We start from the raw sequence: 23,585 nt of genomic DNA, 5'->3' as shown, positions 1-23,585 counted from the left end.
CGCCAGCGGAGCGGGAGGTTATGTTTGACACACCGCTAACTGTCACGGTAAAAATTTAAAGAGACTTGGTTTACAGCGGGCAACCAGCACCCGGAGTATACAAGGTGTTTGTGAGCCTGCGGAGAGTCCAACAGCAGGAGAGCAAACGCTCCCCGCTGCAGTAAACCCCACCCGTCTGGTGCTCCAAGGAAGGGCAAAACAAACACTGTCAGAAGCAGGTGGAAGCTCTGTTTGATCCAGATCTGCTGCAGAAGGTGTCTGTGTTCTTATGTAAAGAAGAACTCACATGCTGCACTGTGGAGGAAGGTAACATGTGGTCTGCTCATGCAGGAAGTGTGGAAGATTTTATGTTTTTTTAGTGTGAGTTTGTTTTTTGAAGCTGAAATTGAGCAATTAAAATCCAATCAGGGCTCATAAACATGTCACATGACTCACAAAAGTCAGTGCTTCATTTGACCATGTACAAATATTCCACCATTTCTTACACTTCATACTTTGCTCGGAGGACTTATGTGATGTTGAATTTCCTCTGGAGTGAAGCCATGTCTGTTTGGTATCATTCTGGACTGTACGATATTGTGTTTTATTGTTCTGTCATATTTTAATCTTTTTATTAAACTTTAAGTGGATTACGCCGCTGACTGCAACAGGAACAAGATTGACGGCTGAGAGCAGACGATGAAGTTTGATCATATTTTATTCTCTTCGTCATTGTCTGGATTTCATTTAGCTGCACGACAGAGAGAAACAAACAGCTTCAGACAAAGTAACAGCAGCAGAATAAAACACAAAGGAGGAGATGTGGGTTTTAGATTTTCATCTGTGCTGATAAATCTGCTCTTTTTACCAATGACTCCAAAATATGGATCAAAACAGTACTTCACAAACTAACCAGCTATAAGACCAAACACAAGCCAAACAAAAACCTAACTCGACCAGAAGAGAGCGCTTCGTAAAATGCACATCTCCACCATTGACCAGAGCCACTATAAGCTATTCTTTTAATGCCAACAGATGGACCACAGTGTGTTTCAGAACCTCATAAAAATACATGCCTTGTGTATTTTTGATACAGTCGAGATACACTGCACAGAGCAGATCGAGTTTCCCTGCCAACAGCCACTGTATATGAAATATACATACAACATAATGATGAGGAAGAATGTATTTTCAACAGCTGAAGCACTTGAGTCTTTGAACAGAAAGTCCCGCACACTGCTGTTGCGTAGCTTCACAATTTATTAGTAACACTAATGTTTCATGTTGAACACTTGACAAAGGTCCAGGAGGACTGAAACGTTAGTGTTACTGATAAATTGTGAAGCTGAGCAAGAGAAGTGTGCAGGATTTTCTGTTCAAAGACTCAAGTGATATTATCTAACACACCTGCATCTGAGACAGTCGGATGTGCAAATACCTTTCGTAATCAAACCACACATCTTAGGTCCATATATAGCCTGCTGACTTACCCATATTAGAAGCATAAATATCAAAGTCAGGCAGGCAAAACACTTCAGTGTGGTATGATGCCATGCAGCGAATGGAACAAAATCAGGTTGCAGCCATACAAGGCAGATGTGCCAGGTGGAATTGTCCCTCCCAGCTGCTTTAAGTACAGTTCAGACCAAAGATCTGCGACTACTTGCAATGCTCCGTTCTGCAACGTTGTAAAAACCTGCCGATTCACACTGCTGCAACTTTTCTCTGCAACATTCCAAAACGAATGTTCTGAACTGGGCTTCAAGGCCCAGTTACACCAAGCCCACGGTTGGCCATTGGTCAAAGTTGGGCAGTTGGTGAGTGTCTGCTGCCCTCCTCGGTGCAGTGTGTCCTGCATTGTTGCCCCTCATTGGGGCCAGTTGGCCTTTTTTCTGCTGATTCAACAAGCTGAATCGGCGTCTGCACAGCGGAGCTCATCTGTGAATGAAATCACTCTCATTGTCAGTTCAGCTCGGCGCACGAGAAGAGAAACGGAAGTGAGGAAAGTAAACAAAGAGCTAAACTTGAGAGGGAGTGAGACCAAAACAAACTTGTTCCATAAGGTCAGATTATTTTTCTTTAGTCACTGAGCTCTTTAGCAGAAACGTTTCCTGATGGTTTGTGTTGTTGTAGCAAATATGCTCTCTTCTTTCAACACTGGATTGTGTTGTTAATGTGCTAACTGGCTAACTAGCTTCAAGAAAGTTCGCAGGTTTCCCTTTTTGAATGACGATGATAGACGACTGCTCTATGGAGGGGTAAATCCTTTTATTCCGATACATGTGCTTGGTGGCCATCTGTTTGGTGCGTTCATGTGCAACTTTTTGGCCCTGACACCTTGACGAGAGGCAACGCAGCAAGGGCTCTCGTAGCCCTAGTTCTCTGTCATCAGTTTGGTGTGCCTCGGTCTTTACAGTCAAGATGGCAGTGAAGATAACAAAAATGGTGACAAAATCATCTTGTATCATGTCTAACTTTAGTGGAACATATCGCAGCACATCAGGGATGGAATTAATCTGAAGATGCTTCAGTTTAAATGAGACAAAACTTTGCCTCAGGACCAAGGCTTGATGTTTATACCTGAGCCGATTGGCAGAAAACCTGCGGCTCCTACCGGCCGGTTAAGTTAGGTGAGGAGTCAATGATGGTTTAAGACAATCAATAAAACTGGTTTTTCAACTATTGTGAATCACCACAAGCCGACCAGACCAAACTGAACCAGCCCAGTCTGTATGAACAGACACACACACCACCATTACACTCTGCTGGAACCAGAACTGTACTGCACACACACACACACACACACACACACACACACACACACACACACACAGGAAACAGATCGGTGATGGGAGTGAAGCCATAACCTTCCCCTCCCTACCCACAATCCCTCTGGGGACTGCCCTCGCCAGCTGCTGCTGCTGCCTCCCTGACTGAGAGCCCGACACACTCACACACATACACACTCACACACACATGCACGCCGAAAATTATAGAGAGACAAAATGAGAGAGAAACATGGGAAGAGAGGATGAGAGTGAATGAGGTGAGAGAGAGAGAGACAGAATCATGGAGGCGTTTCCCGTTTGATTAGAGCAGATTTCTCTGTTGGATTGTAGTGATTATGGAGGGTGACAGAGCCAGGTGACTGAGACATGCCAGCCGTCTCACTCACACACACACACACACACACACACACACACACACACACACACACACACACACATATTAATAAATGTGTTCATGACACTGTAACAGACACACACACACACACACCTCTGCAGACTTGTTACTGTGAACACGACACATGTGTTTCACATCCTGTCTGCGTTCTCAGTGGGCTTTGGATTCTGTGACTCCACACAACATGGTGACATGATGCAACACAAAACCAATCAAAACAAAAAAGATGCCACGAGTGAAATGATACGGAAACACATGACAGCGGGCGGAACAACACGACAAAAACTAGAATTACAGCTTATGACTCCGCCCACCAGTCCAGTGTCTCTGACAGTCTCCATCCATGTCAGTGAAAACATGGATGCTTCACACACAGAAGATCTATACAATCAGCACAGTTTCAAGATTAGAGTCACCAATTCAGTATCTGACCAAATGTCTCCCCTTCTGTTCCTGAGATATGACGTTAAAACATGATGATGTCACAGGCAAGCTGACCTTTGACCTTTTGGATTGAAAATGTCATCACTTTTTCATTTCACCCTGTTAGACGTTTGTGTGAAAGTTTGCCAAAAACATGTTAATGCCAAAAATATGTTCTATGAGGTCACAGTGACCTTGACCTTTGATCTTCAAAAACCAAATTCTGATAAGCTCATTGTTGAGTCCAAGTTCAATAAAATACTTTGAAATAGGGAAAGTTTGTGCCAAATTTGAGGAAACTCCTCCAGGGCGTTCTTGAATTATTTCATTCATGAGAATGAGACAGATGCAAGGTCACACTGAACTTCACTCACCAAATTTTAATGAGTTCATCGTTGCATTGAAGTGGATGTTTGTGCCAAATTTAAAGAATTTCCCTCATGGCGTTTTTAGGATATCACATTCACAACAAATCAGACAGATATACGTATGAACGAATAGCTGGCACGGAGGCATAATGAGAAATATGATAGAGAAGAATAAAACTAAATGACCTGATATGACATGGAACAACTTCACATGATTCAGCGTCTCAGCTGTTCAATCATTCAATCGGGTTTTTGTTTCTTTCTTAAATTCCGAAGAATTCTTTGAACTGCCAGGAATAAAACTCTGGTGGAGAAATTCTGTGTTTTTTATGGGGCTGCATGTTAAACCCCGACATACTGTGACCACTAGCACAAACTGTGTTCATCAGAAATGAGTATCAAATAGTTTAAAGTATCAGACGACCAGAGTCTGCTCATATGGAGGGGTATGTGTTTTCACGCAGGTGCAGAAAACACCTGCTTGTTGGCATCAGTTTGGTGGGTTCACTTGCAACTTTTTTGGCCAAGACAGCAATGTCAGGCGACACAGCAGGAGGCCTTGGTTGCTGCTAGTTCTCTGAAATCATTTTGGTGTGTCTAGGCCTTTACTTGTGATGTGCAAAACAAAGACATGATCCCACCTCTGTGAACATGTGCCAAAACTGAGCAAACAACACAACAGGAAACAACACGACACAATACAGAAAAGATAAAGTGTGATATGGAATACTGTGGAGAAATCTGTCTCAGGCTCCATCAGAATTAACAAAACCACAAAAGCACTTAAATTTTGATAGGATAGATAGAATATGACTTGCTCATGGACTTTCCACGTCCACATATGACGTCCAAGGTACCCTGGGTGTGTTGGTTGTTGATGTTCTGGGACGCTGTGTCAACTTCAGCCTGTTACATGCATTGTCTGTTTTCAAAATACACTTCTGTTTTCTCACCTCTGAGCCAGGTAACAGAGGTAATGACTGAAGAATAATGTAATGAATAAAGTGAAGACTGTATAAACGGGACAGCCGACAGGGTGGGATCATGGGTGGCACGGGTGTGATGTTTTGATGACACGTTATGCATGCAACCCACAACGGGACAATAAAAAGTAGCTGGTAGCAGTTAGCAGCTAGCTCAAAGAGGAAGAACAATGGCCAAAAATGTCCACAAACAACTGCTGTTTGGTGCGAATACAAAGGAGGCATAACAAAGGGACTTCGTAGTGGCTCTTCAGCACAATCTCTGGGTAAAAAAGGCCACTGGCTCCTTAAATCTTTGCATTCCTGAGGACATAACACCTGAACCCCCGGAACATCTACACAAGAGGTGTTTCTCTTATTTTGTCCACCTGATGGAAACAACAGCATGAGCCAGAGGAGGCTGAGCTACTGACCAACAGAATTTAACTTAACAATAAAGAAGGAAGGATGAGAGGATAAAAGAAGAGGAGAGAGGAAGTGGAGAGGGAACGACAAAATAAAAGCGTCTTGGAGAGAGAAAGAAACAGAGAAGAAAAGAGCAAATCCGCCGTCGTCTCTGTGACAGTAAAACCATTAATCCACATGCTCACAACCTTATAATGAAATTATTCTACAGAATCCGCTTTCATTGTGTGCGTGTGTGTGTGTGTGTGTGTGTGTGTGTGTGTGTGTGTATGTGTGCGTGTGTGTGTGTGTGTGTGTGAGAGAGAGCAGATTAATTTGGCGGGGGGTGAGGATTCGCTCTATCCTGTGTCTGGAGAGGAGGGAAGGTTTTACATCTCAACCCTCCCTGTTCAGCGCAGCGTTAGTAACAGTAACTCACACACACACACACTTCTTGGAGGAACAAATAAATGTGTGAACACACATCAATAAATATGCAATTACACACAGCAGTGTGCACACACACACAGTCAGAGACAAGCAGACACACGCACACACACAGAGAACAAAGCGACAGAAGGACGGAGATATAATCTGATCGTCTTTTCATTGTTGCCGTTTGTTCAATTGTCACTTTGGCTTTCTAGTGATCCTCTGTTTCATTTGATCTCTCTCAATCTCTCTGTCTGTCTCTGTCTCACACACACACACACACACACACACACACACACACACACACACACACACACAAACAGACAGAACACAGATACAAGTATCCAGTTACTATCAATCTGTATCTACCTCTCTAAATGTATGTTTACACGAAGCAGAGGAGTTGCCTCAACTGTAACGCGTTATAGTTGTAACGTGCACATTTTCTGTTGCTACATAAACGTCATCATGATGTCATCATACAGCCATGTGGCCAGTGTTGGGGGGTAGTTACAGTAATATTTACCAGTAATGAAGTACTATAGACTTTCAGGTAATATCATTACATTTACAATGTCACGTTTCCAAACGAATCAAAGTGTTTGTTTTCATTTTTCACTGATCCAGGAAAAGGAAAAAAATGCAATTTGCGGTGTACATTTCCTGTGAAAACAGAAGTGTATTTTGAAAACAGACAATGCATGTAACAGGCTGAAGTTGACACGGCGTCCCAGAACGTCAACAACCAACACACCCAGGGTACCTTGGACGCCATATGTGGACGTGGGAAGTCCATGACCAAACGTGGACATGTGACGAGGTCGCAGTGAGGATGTGATGTGTTAGAGGAGTCAATTTAAAGTAAACTTTACTGCACTTAATCAGTTACAATCATTTACATTATTTATGTTGAAATTGTGTGAATGTGAGTGTGAATGGTTGTCTGTCTCTATGTGTCAGCCCTGTGACAGTGATAAGTGACCCTTGGAATCTACGTTACGTGGACAACATTGAGGGGGGCTGTCGGCCTTTTCTCACCGCCATTTACTCTCTGACCAGTATGTACTGGTCAGTCATACAGTTGGCTCGTTACAGGCTGCTCACACGCAGCAAGCTACAAAAGAACAGCATGTTATATTAGCACAGAGGCTAGCTAGCTATTTCGTATCGTGCATTATGCCGTTATTTGGACATTTTATCACTTAAAAAGGTCAGCATCTCACTCGTAACTCTTTGCAGTTACAATTCTATAACTCACAGTGCATATATGTTCATGGACATATAGTGCTGTCCCCGACTACTCACCTCGGGCACGTCTCATCAACTGGCAACGCCTGCAGTGGCATTTACCTACCACCTCTGAGAGATGGCGCCCTTGAGCCAGTAACAGTGCATGACTGTCATTTAAACCAAAAATAGCAAGTGGAATTACAGACAATACAAACTCTGTGATAGTCTGGTGAAATGTCCAGGCTGAACCCCGCCTCTCACCCAATGCCAGCTGGGCTAGGCTCCACCCCCTTAGAGACTAACTGACATTATGTCACATTACTTAAGCTGAGATACAGTAAGTGTTTAACAACATCTTAATGCTGACACCTGCTCACTTTGGTCTCTCTGACCTCTTTCATCTTCCACCCCTTTATTTACCCTCTCTCATCTCTCCTCTGTTCTTCACTCCCTCAGTCCATCCCTCCCCTCCCTGTTCCTCCCTTCCTCTCCCTCCTCGGTCCTGAGCCTGTTGAAATTCAGTCCGTCTCTCAAGGTTGTTAACTCTCTCTCTCCCTCTGTCTCTCTCACATCAGCATCACGTCGGCCAGGGAGGGGGTCAAAGTTCACGGCAATCCGCCTGCCTCCGCAGTCCTCCCACCGGACTGCTTGATTGACAGCAATCAGGACTAACCTCCCCTCTCTCCCCCACCTCCCTCCTCCCCCTCCACCTGTCAAGACAAAGTGGCTGCTTGTGTGTGTGTGAGTGTGTGTGTGTGTGGACCGTTTCCTCTGTCATTTTTAATTATCCAAATGATATTCAGCTTCAGCAGACCCCCCCCCCACTCTCAAAAAACTCCCATAATCCCCCAGTCCACCCTCCCAACAGATGCTGTCAGGAGGGCACCGTTTGCGCCGCCATTAGCATAAGAGCGTGTTTGTTTAAAGAGCCCGTCCCGCCTATAAAATCAAACAATTAGAGATGCAGACAAGCCTCGGCCTATTGACTGCATAAATAATAAGACCCTGCACTCGTCTCTTTTCTCTTTTTTTCTTTCCTTTCACCTTCGTTTTTTTCCCCTCGTTCGCTCTCTGGACGCTTCGTTTATTGGTTCAGACCTCTTCCCTCTCTCTTCCTCTCTGCAGTTATTCCCACAGCTAATGAACCTGCCGGACCTCACAGGAAGTCGGAGAGGGGGGTTGTGGGTAATCAGGATGCGAGGCGTCGACGCTCACCGCCGTGACCTTTAGTCTCGCCGCCGCCGGGTCACGCCGGGCCTCTGGAGTCATCTGCGCATGCAGGCTGGCGAAACCCGCCTGAAACTCACGGCTCGGCGTGTGTGTGTGTGTGTGTGTGTGTGTGGTAATGTGTTCGCTTTTGAATATGCAGGTCTTAAAAATTCATCTCAAGGCCTGGAGTTCAATGCTGCTCAGAGAGGGAGTGAAATATATCTGAAATACCGCGTGTGGAACGTGTCTGTGTGAGTTTGTGCAGTAATTTGACACTAGTAAATAATCTGAGCCACACTTCACTCACATATTCTTTAAAGCTACAGCTGGTAGCTTTTATGAAAATAACTTTTTGTCATATTTACTTAAACTGTCACCTGAAAGACAAACATTAGATGCATAATATGTGAAAAAATAATTTCCCTCCTCCTCCTGCAGCCTCATTTGCTGGAATCTACCCTGGACTGTTGTAAAACATCAGAATCAGAATCAGAAATACTTTATTGATCCCTGAGGGGAAATTATTTGCGTTACAGGTGCTCCTTGCAAGAGTGGAACGATAAATGAAAATATAAAAAATTTAACGAGAGTATTTACAAATATATAGTTCAACATCCAACTACATCCAATCAGAGTGGAGGAGTCTCTAACGCAGCTGTCAATCATATCAGTCACTGCTCGTGAACTGTCACACTAGGCAGCGCTGATCAAATATGCATCAAGAAGCTGATACTGCGTTGGTTATTTCTCACCTCAAATGCTTTCAGAAACATATTTTAGTGACTGGCTATAAAATGAGAAAGTTTGCTCTGGCCGCTGGACAGTGGTAGAGGACTGCATTGGGATAGGTAGCCCACAAGACCCAACACAAATCTCTTAGCGGTTTTATTTTTGCTGCAGGTAGGAGCGGGCACTCAAAAAACAACAAAAAGAACAAAACAAAAATATACCTGCAGGTCCTGGAAATTAATTAACATGAAAGATGGAGAACTCAACAAGTGAAGTTGAAACAATGACAGTAGTGTAACTTTAGTCGCGTTTCCATTACAGTTTTGCGCAGAATAAATCCGATATTTCTAAAGTTTCGACAAAGTACAATTGCAACTTGCAGGTGTTTCCATTAAAAGGTGTTTTGCGTATGAGCCGTAATTCTCGTAAAATCTCGTCTCCGAGACTTGCAGTCATCTACAACCAAAGACGAAGAGAGTGAGTGGTATTCCAGAGGCAAAGCCCTTATGTGTGGCAGCGACCATGGATAAAGGATTTCTGGGAGAGGATCGTGAACGGGGAATTCGCAGAGGACTTGAATGTGTGGTGACGTATATTTGCAAAAAAAGTGTTTCCATTGCACTTTTGCGATATACTTCTATATCGACACGTCTGAAAAACCATCTCATGAGAGCGTAAAAACTTTTTCTCAATTGAGAGTTTTTAAGAAATATAGGTGTTTCCATTACCAGTTTTTTATTGCGATATTTAGGTTTTGTACATTTCTAGGGTTAATGGAAACACACTTATTCATTCATTCATTTTCTGTAGCAGCTTATCCTATTGGGGGTTGCTGGCGGTCTGGAGCCTATCCCAGCGAGAGGCGGGTTCACCCAGGACAGGTCAGGGCTGACACAGAGACAGACAACCATTCACACTCACATTCACACCTACGGACAATTTAGAGTCACCAATTAACCTGCATGTCTTTGGACTGTGGGAGGAAGCTGGAGCACCTGGAGGAAACCCACGCTGACACAGGGAGAACATGCAGACTCCACACAGAATGGCTCCCCCACCCTGGGTTTGAACTAGGAACCCTCTTGCTGTGAGGCCACAATGCTAACCACTGCACAACCACAAATGATTACAGATCATAATAATAACACTGAATCCCAGAAACAGAGAGTAACTGTAACTATGAATGTAACTATGCTATAGAACATAATTTCACCACAGGAGCAAGCAGTGACGGTCAGGAATCAAGCGGGAGGGGACAGGAGCAGGGGTCTCAACGGTGGCCTGAGTATTTCCAACAGCTGGATCACAACTTTCTCAAAGTAACAGTTTCAGCAAAAACATGTTTTATGGGGGCACAGTGACCTTGACCTTTGACTATCGACCACCAAATTCTACTCACTTTGTTTGTGAGTCCAAGCGAAACGTTTGCGCCAAATTTGAAGAAATTCCAACAAGGTGTTCCTGAGGTATCACGTTCACAAGAATGAGACAGGAAAGGTCACAGTGACCTCAACTTTTGACCACCAAAATCAAAAAGTTCATCATTACATTGAAGCAGACGTTTGTGCCAAATTGCTGTTGCTTTAACGGGACGAAGAATTGCAAAACATCACAGTGTAACTTTAACTTCCATTACTGCGGAGGACAGACACTGTAAACTAAAACAGCTGAAACATGTAAAACCAGTGGTATGGTCCTTTAAAACAAAATGTCTTTATGTGACTTCCTCTGTTTGCATTCCTTCTCTTCATCTTTTTTACTTCCTCTCTGTCTGTCTGCATACCCACTTCCCCACTTCCTGTTCATAAACCTCCCCACTAATATTCCCACAATCCACCGGGAGCAGCAGATCTGTCCCGTCCCCCCCCCTCCTCCCCCTCCATCCGTCCTTTCACGTCTCTACGTCTAATTTTTACCTACGGTGACACTCATTGGTTGACAGTTTGATTGACGGGCTGACAGGAAGCGGTGTCGTGTCTGCGCGCCGTCGCTGTCGTCTTTAATTTCCCCTCATCGCCGTGACAACACACGGGCACCTTACATCTGTTTTGCACGCGGCAGAGTGAAGCGGTTGGTTAACAGCTGCAGGTGAAGGACTCAAACGCCTCACTCATATCAAACAGGACAGTCGTTTGGATTTTTCTGTGTCAAACAAACTGCTGCTGCTGCTGCTGCTCACATCAGAACTGTGACCTTTAGATTTAGTTATTGATTTAATTTAAAGAACAGTTTAGGTTAAAGCTGCTGACATCACATTTACAGCTTTTTTGAGTGGATATTTTTACAATTTAAATACTTTTCTTTAATCATTTTTTGGGTGTAAATCAAAATAAAGAGAGACAGTGAACAAAAGCAAAAAGGTCTGGAGTCTAAGGAAACGTCTTCCTAATAAAACTACCGGCTAAATTTAAACTAGAACCATGCTGATAAAGTACTGTAGATCACTTTATAGAGCCATGTTTCACAATATTTTATTAAATCCTTTATCAGAGACGATGCCGACCGATCAACAGTTTGACAATGAGACGTATTTTCATCTCTAACGCCTCTATGATTATAAATGTGAATCTAAATATCTCAACTCTGTTTGACTGAACGTATACAGTTGTACTGCACATGTGATCAAAGACGTGTGTGTTGTTGTGTGTGTTCCATAACCTCCATGTCACAAGTAAGTGATGCTGCAATGTGTGTGTGTGTGTGTTATGGCTGACAGCCTCTGAACAACAGTGGAGATACTTACCATAAACCATCTATTAAAGCAGGGTGGGGCACGTCAGCTGCCATCACTCTGTGAGTGTGTGTGTGTGTGTGTGTGTGTGTATTCTTAGTGATGATTTTGTGTGTGTGTTCATGCACTTTATTTGACACCTGGAGCAGCCACCAAGGTTAAATTATTACTCTTTGTCTGATGTATTTTCAAACCATGAAGGTTTTAAATTTGTAAAAAAAAAAAAAAAAAAAAAAAACAGTCTGAAAAAAGCAATTTTAAAAAGTGCGAAATCATTTCAGTGTTAATTCTATGAGCTAAAACCACCACAGCCGGCTCAATAAACACTTCTGTCAGACAAAAAACAAATAAATTAACGATTATTAATCGCCGTTTAAGTGTGATCATAATCTACAGATCATATAATCAAGACAGAATCAGTTTGATGGTCCAAACACATTATTACATCCATAGATATCCACAAACTGCCGTAGCATCATTTGAAATGTTCACATTTCTATACATATTACTCAAAGTTTTTCTGTCCTGCACGTGAACAAACCAACCAGCATCTCAAAATAAAGGCAAGCTCCTGACCTTTCCATTGACACCACACTTGAACCAATAGGAGCTTCCAGCGGTGTTGCTACAGCCTCCATAGCCAACCAGGGCCTGAGCTGGAGTGTACGTCACTCAGAACACTTCCATGCACAGTTAAGTTGAGCTGCGGTTATAGATCAACGAGGACATTTAACTGGCCTACTGTCCTTGTCCCAGTATACAAGCACGGGAGGGGAATCCATTTATTGAGCCAAGTATGTGCGACTCCTCTACGATAGGTGGAGATATGCCCCCTTTCAGCTTGTTAGTATTGGACCTTTTTCCTGTTGACCTATTACGTCACAGACCAAACAATGGACAAACAAGTTAGCTACGGTTAGCTAGCTGCTAACTGGTACCATGGTGGACAACTTTACAGCTCTGTACATTTGGTCCGTCCAAAAAGTCACGGCTCTGGATGTAGATTTCTCCATGTTGTTACCGGCTTCTTCTTCTCTTACACATTTAATGCTATTGGACTTGTGGGTCAAAGCCCGGGGTGGAAACTGTGGAGCATGCTCAGAGCGCCTCGGCCAGTTTGGGTCTGATTGACTGTATACATGCAGGAGGAATTTGACTAAGGATATTTTGATGACCAGCTGTCTCTCTTTGCCTCCTTGTCTCCATCTCTATCTATGTGTCTGTTGTCTTTCTGTCCATGTCTCCTCTACTGCTGTCTTTGTGTCTCCTTCATGTCTCCCTGTCTTCTTGTTTCCTTGCCTCTCTGTCTCCTTGTCTTGTATCCTCGCTGCAGATCGACAGGTTTGCTGCACGTTTGAGTCTCACACAGAGAGACAGACAAAACAACCAAACAGGCTGCGTGTGTGTGTGTGTGTGTGTTAACAGGTGTGGCATTCCTCCCCCCAGACACTCATCATGCCAGGTGCTCTTCCAGGCTGTTATAAACACACACACAAAGACAGTCACACACACTTTCTTCCTCTTTGTCTCTTTTTTGCAGCGGTTCACTTTCTGACGTTAGCAAAGCGTAAACACACACGGCGTCTCTCTCTTCATCAATCACTCTCTAATTGTTGGCACTTTTTGGATCGACACATGCACACACAGTTTACTTTACTGCACCCCTCTGTTTAATTAGTGTCCGTCTGTCCGCCGCCTCTTCATCTTCAAACACCACATGGTGTCTTTAAAATCACCAAACATCAATCTGCTCTTTAAAGTCCAAACACACCACAACAATTTCACTTCATCAGCAACAACTAAACTTCCTGCTACTTCCTGACCTGCTGAACTTAAAGGAGCAGTCTGCTCATTTGTGACAGCTCCAGCCCTCACATGTGATCCTACAGCTCATCATATCAGGGTAATATCTCCCTGAATCTGTGTCCCTCTTTAAAGAGACGTCTGGGAAATGTGTCTCATCCACAGTCAGCTGAGAAATGTATCATTAAGGTGCGTTCAGAACAAGTTCAGGACGTGTTTAGCCGAGCTTAGCAGGGGAAACTGTTAGCTTAGCATCAAAAGGATCATTTAATCATGATATAACATTTTCAGCACATTTTTACCTTACCTGTGTTTTTACATCAGTACTTTTACTTCAGTAAAATCTCTTAAAGGTAACACACCCTTGTGTACAATAGTCTAATACTCTTTCCATCCATATGAGCACGTTTATCTGCTTTAATTTAAACTGCAAACATTTTAATATCCTCTTTTTTTCCCGAGACCACAGAGTACATCATTGGCTAAACACATTATTTTTAGTTCAAAATGAGTACAGAAGCCAAATTTGTGTGTGCAATTAGCTTAACATTAGTAGCGTAACGTTTTATAATTTAAAGTCTACGTACATATCAATATCAGTAGCTGGTTTTGTCAACTGGTTCATAAAGCTGAGCAACAGTTACTGTGAAAGCCCATTTCTGCCAGTGTGATGAAAGAAAAAAGAAGTCACTGTAATGAGAAACTTTCTTAAAATAATCACATGGTATCTCAAATTACTGACTAAAATTTGGATTTAATATCTCAAAATAATGAGAAACAATAGTAACTCAAGAGAGAAGGTTCTATTCTATATTCTATATTCTATTTTGAGATAAGTAAGTTATTACTTTTGAGTAACTGAGTCATTCTTTGAGATACTACGTCACTGTTTTTAGGTTAATGCTGCGTTCACATGAAATCAGGCAAACGGCAGACGGCAAACCGGATGTCATGTTAGTGGACAAGAAAAGGACGGTAAAACTTGGGCAAGGCCGGACGGCAGATGGCAATGTCGTCCAAAGTTAAAATATTTTAACTTTTACTGTTCACTGGCCACGGAATACTCAACCGGATGTGACGTAGTTCCAAAACAGAAAGGAAAATATGGCTGTACTTGACAACGAAAAGCTAGTGCTTTTGGTGCAGCAGCACCCAGAATATATGACTAAACTTTAAAAGCCTACCGTGATGCTTCCAAGAAGGCGTACATATGGGACGCGATGAGCGCAGAGCTGGGTGGAATACCAGGTACGTAATATGAAACATAACGTTATGAATTGCATTATTAGCTTAGTGAGCTATCTGGCTAACGTTAGCTCTCTGTAGCCCAAAAACATCGCCATAGCAACAGTTACGTGTCACGAGTCACGTGTGTCTCATTTTGCCGTCGTGCTGTTCCGTCGGACCGCTTGTTTATTTCTCCCGTTCCATCCAGAAGATGTTTCCCGTCTGCCGCCCGCCTGATTCCATGTGAATGCGGCATAAGTCATTATTTTTGAAATAATGAATTTAATATAACTTAAAATATTTTCAAAATAATGACTTTATTTAGAAGTAAGTCATTGTTTTTGGGATACGTAGTCAATGTTTTTCAGATTAAGTCAGTATTTTGAGAAAGTTTCTCATTATTTTAAGATACTACGTCGATGTTTTAGGAAACTCAGTCATTACTTTAAGAATATATTCTTAAAATCAATATTTTTTGAGATACTAAATCATAATCTTAATAAACTAATTAATTATTTTGACATACCTTGTCAATATTTTCTAGATTAGGTCATTATTTTGAGAAAGTTTCTCATTATTTTTAAGTAATTATGTCTTTTTCTTTTCATTATACTGGTGGAAATGAAAATCCACAAGTTACACGTGCAACCAGTTAGCTGTTGTAAACAGTTAGCTACAACAAATCTAAATCTTTACAACTTGTCTGAAGTGCAATATGTTTTAATTTAGTGCTGTCTAAATTTACACTGTGTCATAAGGCTATACTCTGTTATAATCATTCGTATATATGAGTTCAAACAAGATGACGTAACCTAAAAGAAGTCAGAATTAAAAACCATGAGCACCTGGTTTGTTTACAGTCTGACAGCTCATGTTTCTCGTCCCTTTGTATTTAGCTGTTTAACTGATTACTGATAGTTATAGACGTCCAGGTCTAATAAACCATAGTTTTATTTATTTTGCTTTTATTGTCAGCAGTCACGTTAACATGCCAACAGTTAACTTGCATCCTATGTTTGTCCATGTGCCTGTCAGCACATCAGTATTCTGACAGAACTACAGAAATGAGCTGAAGTTGTATTAAACCAGAGTTATCCTGTAAATATCAAATCATTTTAGTAACATCTAAATATGTCAGAGAGGATTTAAAAGGATCCAGATTAGATTAGTGGATTAGATGCTGAGATCAGCCCCGACATCACTTCCTGTTGAAACTTTAATTTTCCTCCTAATAAAGAGAGCTGTGAGAGCGGATTCAAACTTCATCTCATCCCTCCAGAGACTCTGCGTCCATGTTTTTCCTGCACAGATCTATATGGATGAGTAATAAAGTTCATACAAACACAAGCTTCACTCATTTAGTCTGGTGAACGCAGAGCAGCTCATACCTGACAGGAGAGCACACATGGAGCTTTACATCCTGTTTAATGACTGCTCCCTCTCTCTCTTCATTAAGCGTTATCAACCTCTCTGGCCTAATCTCTCTGAAATTAGTGTCTGGTCTCTACCACCTAAGTGACTGGCTGGCATTCATTAGCGCTGCGTTTTAGCCAAATCAATCACGCCGCGCCCCGTCCGCCACGCTTTCTTAAAATGTCATCCTCAAACTTCTCACAATCAATTAAGCGGGAGATTAATGAGGCCAATTTGCCGCCAACACGTCGGCCTTCCTTCTCCGCTGAAAAGACTACGGCGCGCGCACACACGCACAAACACACACTCACAGGGATGTAGAAACACGCTCGGAATGATGTATGTACGTAGAGGAGACGAGCTGACGCACGAATGATGTATGTACGTAGAGGAGACGAGCTGACGCACACACAAACACACACACAGATAAATGTATGTACATAAATGACACACGTGTTTGTCCTGAGGACTGCAGCACGGCGACAAAACTGAGAGTACGCTCTTTAAATAAACACAGCCTGAACGTGACTTCACTTCCTGTTTGATGAGACAGTGTTTTAAACCAAAATAAAACAATATTTTTTGTAATTTTGCTGATGTTTGATATTATCACTATATGTGTGTGTGTGTGTGTGTGTGTGTGTGTGTGTGTGTGTGTGTGAAAGTTAAAATACTTGTCCAGATAGTCAGTAGTTTTGTAATGTGAGGAGAGTCGACATAATAAGCTCTGACCTTTTCAATCATTAATCTAATAATTAATCTAATAATCTCCTCTGACATTGATTCATTATTTTGCAGCTGTTTGAGCGCTCCTGTCCTCAGCTTTATAATTAGTTTATTTTAGAAAACTCAAAAACTGACACAAAGATCAACAAGATCGAGACAATAATGAACGGGTGCACTGGGCGCATATTTTGGACTCAATTTCACTTTGTATGCAACTATGCGTAAAGTTGCTGCTGATACAAACTGAACTATTCCTGTGAAAGAAAGCCGTCCTTTCATGTCACCATGAATCACAGCCGGTCACTGATAATGTTTAACTGTACCTGGCAGCATCAGGGGGAAACGCAGTGGGACAACAACGTAAGTTACAGAGGTTAAAGTCCAAGTAGAGTGGACGGGATTGTAAAGCCAAACCCTGAACTTCTTTCCTAAACCTAACCACGTACTTTTGTTGTTGAAGAAAAAAACATCAATTTGCACTATTGTACTGACATAGTGCTTTTATTTTGAAAGAGACTGTATCAAACTGTACATTTCCTGTGAAAACAGAAGTGTATTTTGAAAACAGACAATGCATGTAACAGGCTGAAGTTGACACGGCGTCCCAGAACGTCAACAACCAACACACCCAGGGTACCTTGGACGTCATATGTGGACGTGGAAAGTTCATGACCGAACGTGTCACCATTTCAGTATGTTTTAATATTTATGTTGTTCGGTGTTAGGTTGTACTGAGAGGCCCTCTAAGGAGTAGCATGTTCAGTTTTTCCGGTAAGAACATTTGTTTTGGTTTAAACCTGGTTATCCCTGGTGAAAACTAGCATTAGCATTATCACAGTTAGCTGTAGCTATAAATGCTGTGCTAACCAAGCTAGCAGCTAGTGTTAAGGCCAAAACAAACTGGTGCTGAACACAGTGTGTCAAAAAATACGCCCCTATTATTTTAAATGTGCAACCCCACACCAGTAGAAGCTAGACACACATTGGTGCTCGTGGACGCACCACCGCGCAGCACGGAATTAAATGCATTATTCCCGTGTGCTTGTACAAACTAGCTCCAGCTCCTTTTCTCTGCTCCTATGGCAGCTCGACTCCTCTCATCACCACTGATGCATAAAGAGAACTCAGTACCTGTAGCTGTCTCATGTATGACAGAATAGATGATGAGAGACATTGAGGTCGAGCAATATCCTGCGCTAAACAACCCACTGTCCCGTCATTATAAAGACAATGGCTGAAAAGATAATGACTGGAGTCACAGCTCTGGAGATCGGCTCTTTAGCTGAGAATAAAGTTTAATTAAAAGCTCTCCACACATGATTTTAAGCTAACGCAGAAGTGGAGGAAGTACAGATCTTTCAGTTAAAGTAGTTATGACTTTGCATGGTCTTCTGTTGATGAGCTGCAGAAGTCCAGTGTGTGCTAGGGGCATGTGATGCGCCGTCAGTGTGTTTTTTAGCTCTAGGGTTAGCTCTATCCTCTCGTCCAAATATGGCAACTTCATCCAAGATGGCAGGCACCTCATGGGGGCTTCGGCCATTACTTTATACAGTGGTTAAAAGCAACAACAGTATTGAGAGCTGAACACTCAGAGACTGAGTCTCACAACACAGGCTTGTTTTGGGAAGTGGGGTCATCAGGGTTGAACGCAGTCAGTGAGACGTCGCCGCAAACCATTTGGAGGTGGTCTGGTGCTCTAGTGGACGGACTCTAGAGATGGTCTACTTCTGACATGGCTCTCCACAACTTGGCGTGTTTTACTGGTAATGGAAACGCAAATTGTTGGGCATGGTTTGACTTGCTGCGGCTGGAAATTGCCGATGGAAAACCCCCGTACCTGGAGTTTCATTAGTCGCACTACTATTCAACAAAAACAGGTCTCATCAGCCAGATGTGGACGTGTTCTGCTCTGTTTCAGTGTATTGGCAGGTTTTCTTTAAAAGGCAGTGTCTTAATTTAGGGCACATTTTAACAGAAAGCCTGTCACTCACACACACACACACACACACACACACACCTCTTCCCTCTTCCAGGTGAAGGGAGGCCCACATTGTTCGTGTCACTTCCAATCTCACAGCTGCCTCAATCTGCCTCGGGATCTGCCTCATATGGTTGTCATAGCGACTCTCCAGGGATTATAACAAGGTATTATGGGATGTCTAGTGTCTCGAGCTGCAGGATCAGAACACGGTGTTAACACTCACTCACTCAAACACACACACACACACACGCACACACAAACACACGGAGTCTCAACACGGCGGCGATGCTCAGCGCAGCGTGAGCGGATGCGCGGCGGCTCGGCTGCTCTTTGCTTGTTCCAGCCTCGTGTTAACACTCACACATGACAACATGATGTGCAGAGCGGCGGAAGAGGAGAGTCGGTTGTCACGGCGACACGCTCGCTCTCTGCTGTGGCTGTCTGCAGGATTAAAGCGGGACAGATAAAGAACAAACGCAACAACAAGGACTTGTGACAGATGTGGTTGCACGCAGGACCAATGCACGACGTGTTCCTCGGTCTGCCTCGCTGTCTTCTACTGATACAGAATGAGCTGGAGCGTTTCAGGAACAGCGCCCTCTAGCTGTCAGGCTGTCAGAGTGTTCACACTGGGAGCAGCTCGGATTAGATTTCAAACCAGTTTCTCCCTGATTCTTAAAGTTGAGAAACCAAAACATCCTCACTCCGACCTCGTCACATGTCCACGTTTGGTCATGGACTTCCCACGTCCACATATGACGTCCAAGGTACCCTGGGTGTGTTGGTTGTTGACGTTCTGGGACGCCGTGTCAACTTCAGCCTGTTACATGCATTGTCTGTTTTCAAAATACACTTCTGTTTTCACAGGAAATGTACAGTTTGCATACAGTCTCTTTCAAAATAAAAGCACTACGACGGTACAACACTGGAAATTGAGTTTTTTTTTTTCTTCAACAACAAACACACGTGATTAGGTTTAGGAAAAAGAACAGTGTTTGACTTTACAATCTTACGAGACGTGAATGCCCCGCTCTTGGATTAAAGTCGGTGTTTGTTGGATCCATCCACCGCTCCCTCCCTCCCAACCCAATTTTCATCCTTGTCCCGCTGCGTTTCCCCCTGATGCGGCCGGGCCCCGCTAAACTATAATGACAACTGGCAGGGAATCATGCTGGCGTTAAAAGACGTTTTTGACGCCCCAAGTCACTGCCAAAGTGCTGGATTTCGATGACTTTGGAGTGAGACCTGGCTCAATGTACATTTGCAATATTAAGTTTTATAATTCCACAAAATTTGTTTCAGTTTCTGTCACCTTACGTTCACCATTGGGGGTACCCCAGCTATAAAGGGGTGTCTCCCTCCTTACCTCTCCCCTTTTGCTGTGTACTTCATGGGAGAGGTAAGTGGTTTAGCACTGTTTATACGTTAATTTTATGCTAACATATTCCTGTGTCGCTTAATTCGCATAGGGGCTCAAGTTTGTATGATTGTGTTTGACGAAGGATTTTGTTTTTGCCACTTGCTGTCAGGAATAAACAGAGATCGGGGGCCTCTTCATATCAACACAACACAGACATCACTAGAGTCCACCGGTTACATCTTAACTTGTCCATTCTCAAGGATCAATGCGACTCAGCTCCTCTCGTGTCTCCTCTCCACCGCCGGACAACAGTAACAGGAACCATTAGTCTGCCTCACTGTTACAGACGGTCAGTGTCGGTGTCTTTCAAACAGTTTGTGGTGAATTCTTCGTATCTGTGAGGAACTTTTCTGTCAGGATCCTCCGTATGATAAAGGGATTAAAAAAGTACAAGAAGATTAGAATAATGTGGATTTTTACACAGCGAAGGCTCACTGGTGTCAACCAGATTATAACAATAATCAGGTGTGACTGAAACAGATGCGCACACACACACACACACACACACACACAAACAAGATTTCTAGGTTTAATAACGGAGAAGCAGTGAAACACTTTTGGAGGTTCACAAAATCATCTCAGGAATGTATGCACACTTACAAATAGTGCATATTGTATAATACACACACACACACACACACACACACACACACAGATTACCAGCCTCTATCAGCTGTGGTATCGCGTCAGCCTGGTTGTGATGTTAAAAGCTCAGCCTTTGGGCTGTATGTTAAACAGATAAGGAGTGGAGCATGTTAGGGATTAAAACTACAAGACACACACACATTTTACATGCACACGCGCGCACACACACACACACACACACACACACACAAACCCGAGGGAGCGAACAGCGATAACCCAGTCATTATCATACTTTCATAATTCCATTTAATAATTCAGCTTAGCGGCGGCGGCAGCAGCTGGATGTTGAGGAATAATTGAAGTCGGCTGTGGTGAAAAATCTGAGGGTGAATTATGAGGAATCACTGCGCTAATAATGTAAAGGTACATTATGAGGAATAATTTAGCTTCAGAGAAGCTCAGAGGCAAATCAGAAGAAATAACTCAGATAACAAAATGGTGTAAAATCCTCAGTCTGACACAGAATGTGACGGAGCTTCAACCCCAGACGATGATAGTCCTGGGATTCAGGAATAACAGAAATTAGAGAATGATGGAGAATTAATAAAAGTTTATCAGGCCTCACTAACGAGACCGATGCTCATCACACACTGAATAACAGACATGTTAGAGGAATGTAAACATTAACTTTGCTGTGAACAGATCCTAGAGCTCTTTTCAGGACATTTAACCCTCTGAAAATGGCCCTCCTGCANAAAAGTTTATCAGGCCTCACTAACGAGACGGATGCTCATCACACACTGAATAACAGACATGTTAGAGGAATGTAAACATTAACAACTGTTCACAACTGTGAACAGATCCTAGAGCTCTTTTCAGGACATTTAACCCTCTGAAAATGGCCCTCCTGCAGGCGGCCATGGGGGGTTGTTGTTTCATGATCCTGTTTAAGATAAAAACTACAACAGCTACAGCGTTCATTCTTTTTGCACCTGACAACTGAGACTTCCATCATTCGTGCCACCATGCTGTCCATCTGCGATGATGTCATTACATTATGCTACAAATTGTTCAAAATATGATGAAAATGTGAGGAGACACCACAGTATTGTCCCGTCATGGTCACGGGAGATCGTTGTTCACATGATCCTGCTTAAAATCGATCTAAAAAATAATATATATATTGATAATAGCAACAGCGTTTTTTGTTTTTTGTGCAGCAGAAAGACTTCTGTCTTTCATGCCATCACATTGTCTGCTTGCGATGACATCATTACATCATGCTACAAGCAATCCAAAGATGGTGAAAATGTGCGGTGGTGCCAGAGGAGCAGAGAGGCAGGTCCACAGAAATGTCTTTTTAGCTTTTAGGTTGTACAGGTTTTAGGGATATAAAAAAGTGGGAAAATATTTATACTGCAGAAGAAACTGTACGACATCTATTGCACGTTTGTCCATCCTGGAAGAGGGATCCCTCCTCAGTTGCTCTTCCTGAGGTTTCTGCCGTTTTTTTTCCCCGTTAAAGGGTTTTTTTTGGGGAGTTTTTCCTTATCCGCTGTGAGGGTCCAAAGGACAGAGGGATGTTGTATGCTGTAAAGCCCTGTGAGGCAAATTGTGATTTGTGATATTGGGATTTATAAATGAAATTGATTGATTGATTGATGAAACTATCAAAATGGCTTAGCACTCCGCTCATAAAAATAGGAGTACACTTAAGAAACTAAAATGTACAGATGTGTGTATGTGGTTCAAATAACTTTTGGAGTGTGAAGAAGTATTTTAATTATGTTTCTACATTTTGAAATCTTCTGGATCGATATGTTTTGCGTGCTTATTTTTTCAAATCTGATTTAAAAAAAAGAAGTAATTTTTTAATTCATGATGTAATTTCAACCCTTATATCAATTATTATGGTCTATTGACTGTCGTTACCTTTTAGCTTAGGTTGTATTGATTTTGGGGATTTGAAGAATTTGAAAATACTCCGAGAAATGACATCACAATGAGCAAAAGTACCAACATATGCACTGACATACCGTTTTTATAGCAGAGCTCAACGGGTTTAAGAGCTTTTTTCTTTAACTGTCATAAACACAATGAAGCAATGGGGCTGCCTTCTGCTCGTAACATCAGTTAAGTTAATATGTAATGTTAACGCGAGCATGCGGACGCGTACAGTTAGAATGTTTCACACAGTGGTCCTGAAGATAAATCTGAGGAGTAACAAGATGATTAACGGGACAGAAGGGAATCAAAAGATCTTTAACTCTTCTGACTTCAAGTGAAATATTGGATCATTTTACCCTGTGAGGATCTCAGAAGTATTAAATAAAACAATTTAAGGAGGGAACATTACTTTGTTTGACCTGCTCACCATTCAGACATAAAGGCTGTGAACAAGAGTCACGACTAAACATTTCGAACAGTGTGTAAAATTTACGGGGATTAAAACTGGTGAAAACACTGAATGAAGCAGTTTTACGTTAAAAAATCTATATTTTCCTGACGCTACGGTGGCCAGCGCAAAAACATGAATGTCCCTATCTAGAGCCAGAGTTTGGTTTGTCTGCTCTGGGCTACTGTAGAAACATGGCGGTGCAAAATGGTGATCTCCACAGACGAGGACCTGCTGCCTATGTAGATATAAACAGCTCATTTTAAGATAATGAAAACACAATGATTCTTATTTTCAGGTGATTATACACGAAAGAAAACAGACTTATTATATCATATTCCATTTCTGCCAACATGTTCCCCTGAATCCTTCACACTGGAGCTT

The 23,585-nt window shown here is 42.5% G+C and overlaps 1 protein-coding gene across 1 annotated transcript in view; it reads right to left on the bottom strand.

Annotated features, from left to right (window-relative positions):
* The window catches only part of LOC126401106 (neuronal PAS domain-containing protein 3), a 453,646-nt gene that overhangs the window by 170,940 nt on the left and 259,121 nt on the right, over positions 1-23,585 (bottom strand). The gene's annotated exons all lie outside the window — the stretch shown is intronic.

The sequence above is a fragment of the Epinephelus moara genome, chromosome 14, assembly GCF_006386435.1.
Source record: "Epinephelus moara isolate mb chromosome 14, YSFRI_EMoa_1.0, whole genome shotgun sequence".
Lineage (NCBI taxonomy): Eukaryota > Metazoa > Chordata > Actinopteri > Perciformes > Serranidae > Epinephelus > Epinephelus moara.
The sequence above is the reverse complement of the archived record's forward strand: the minus strand, read 5'-3'. Positions and strand labels throughout refer to the sequence as shown.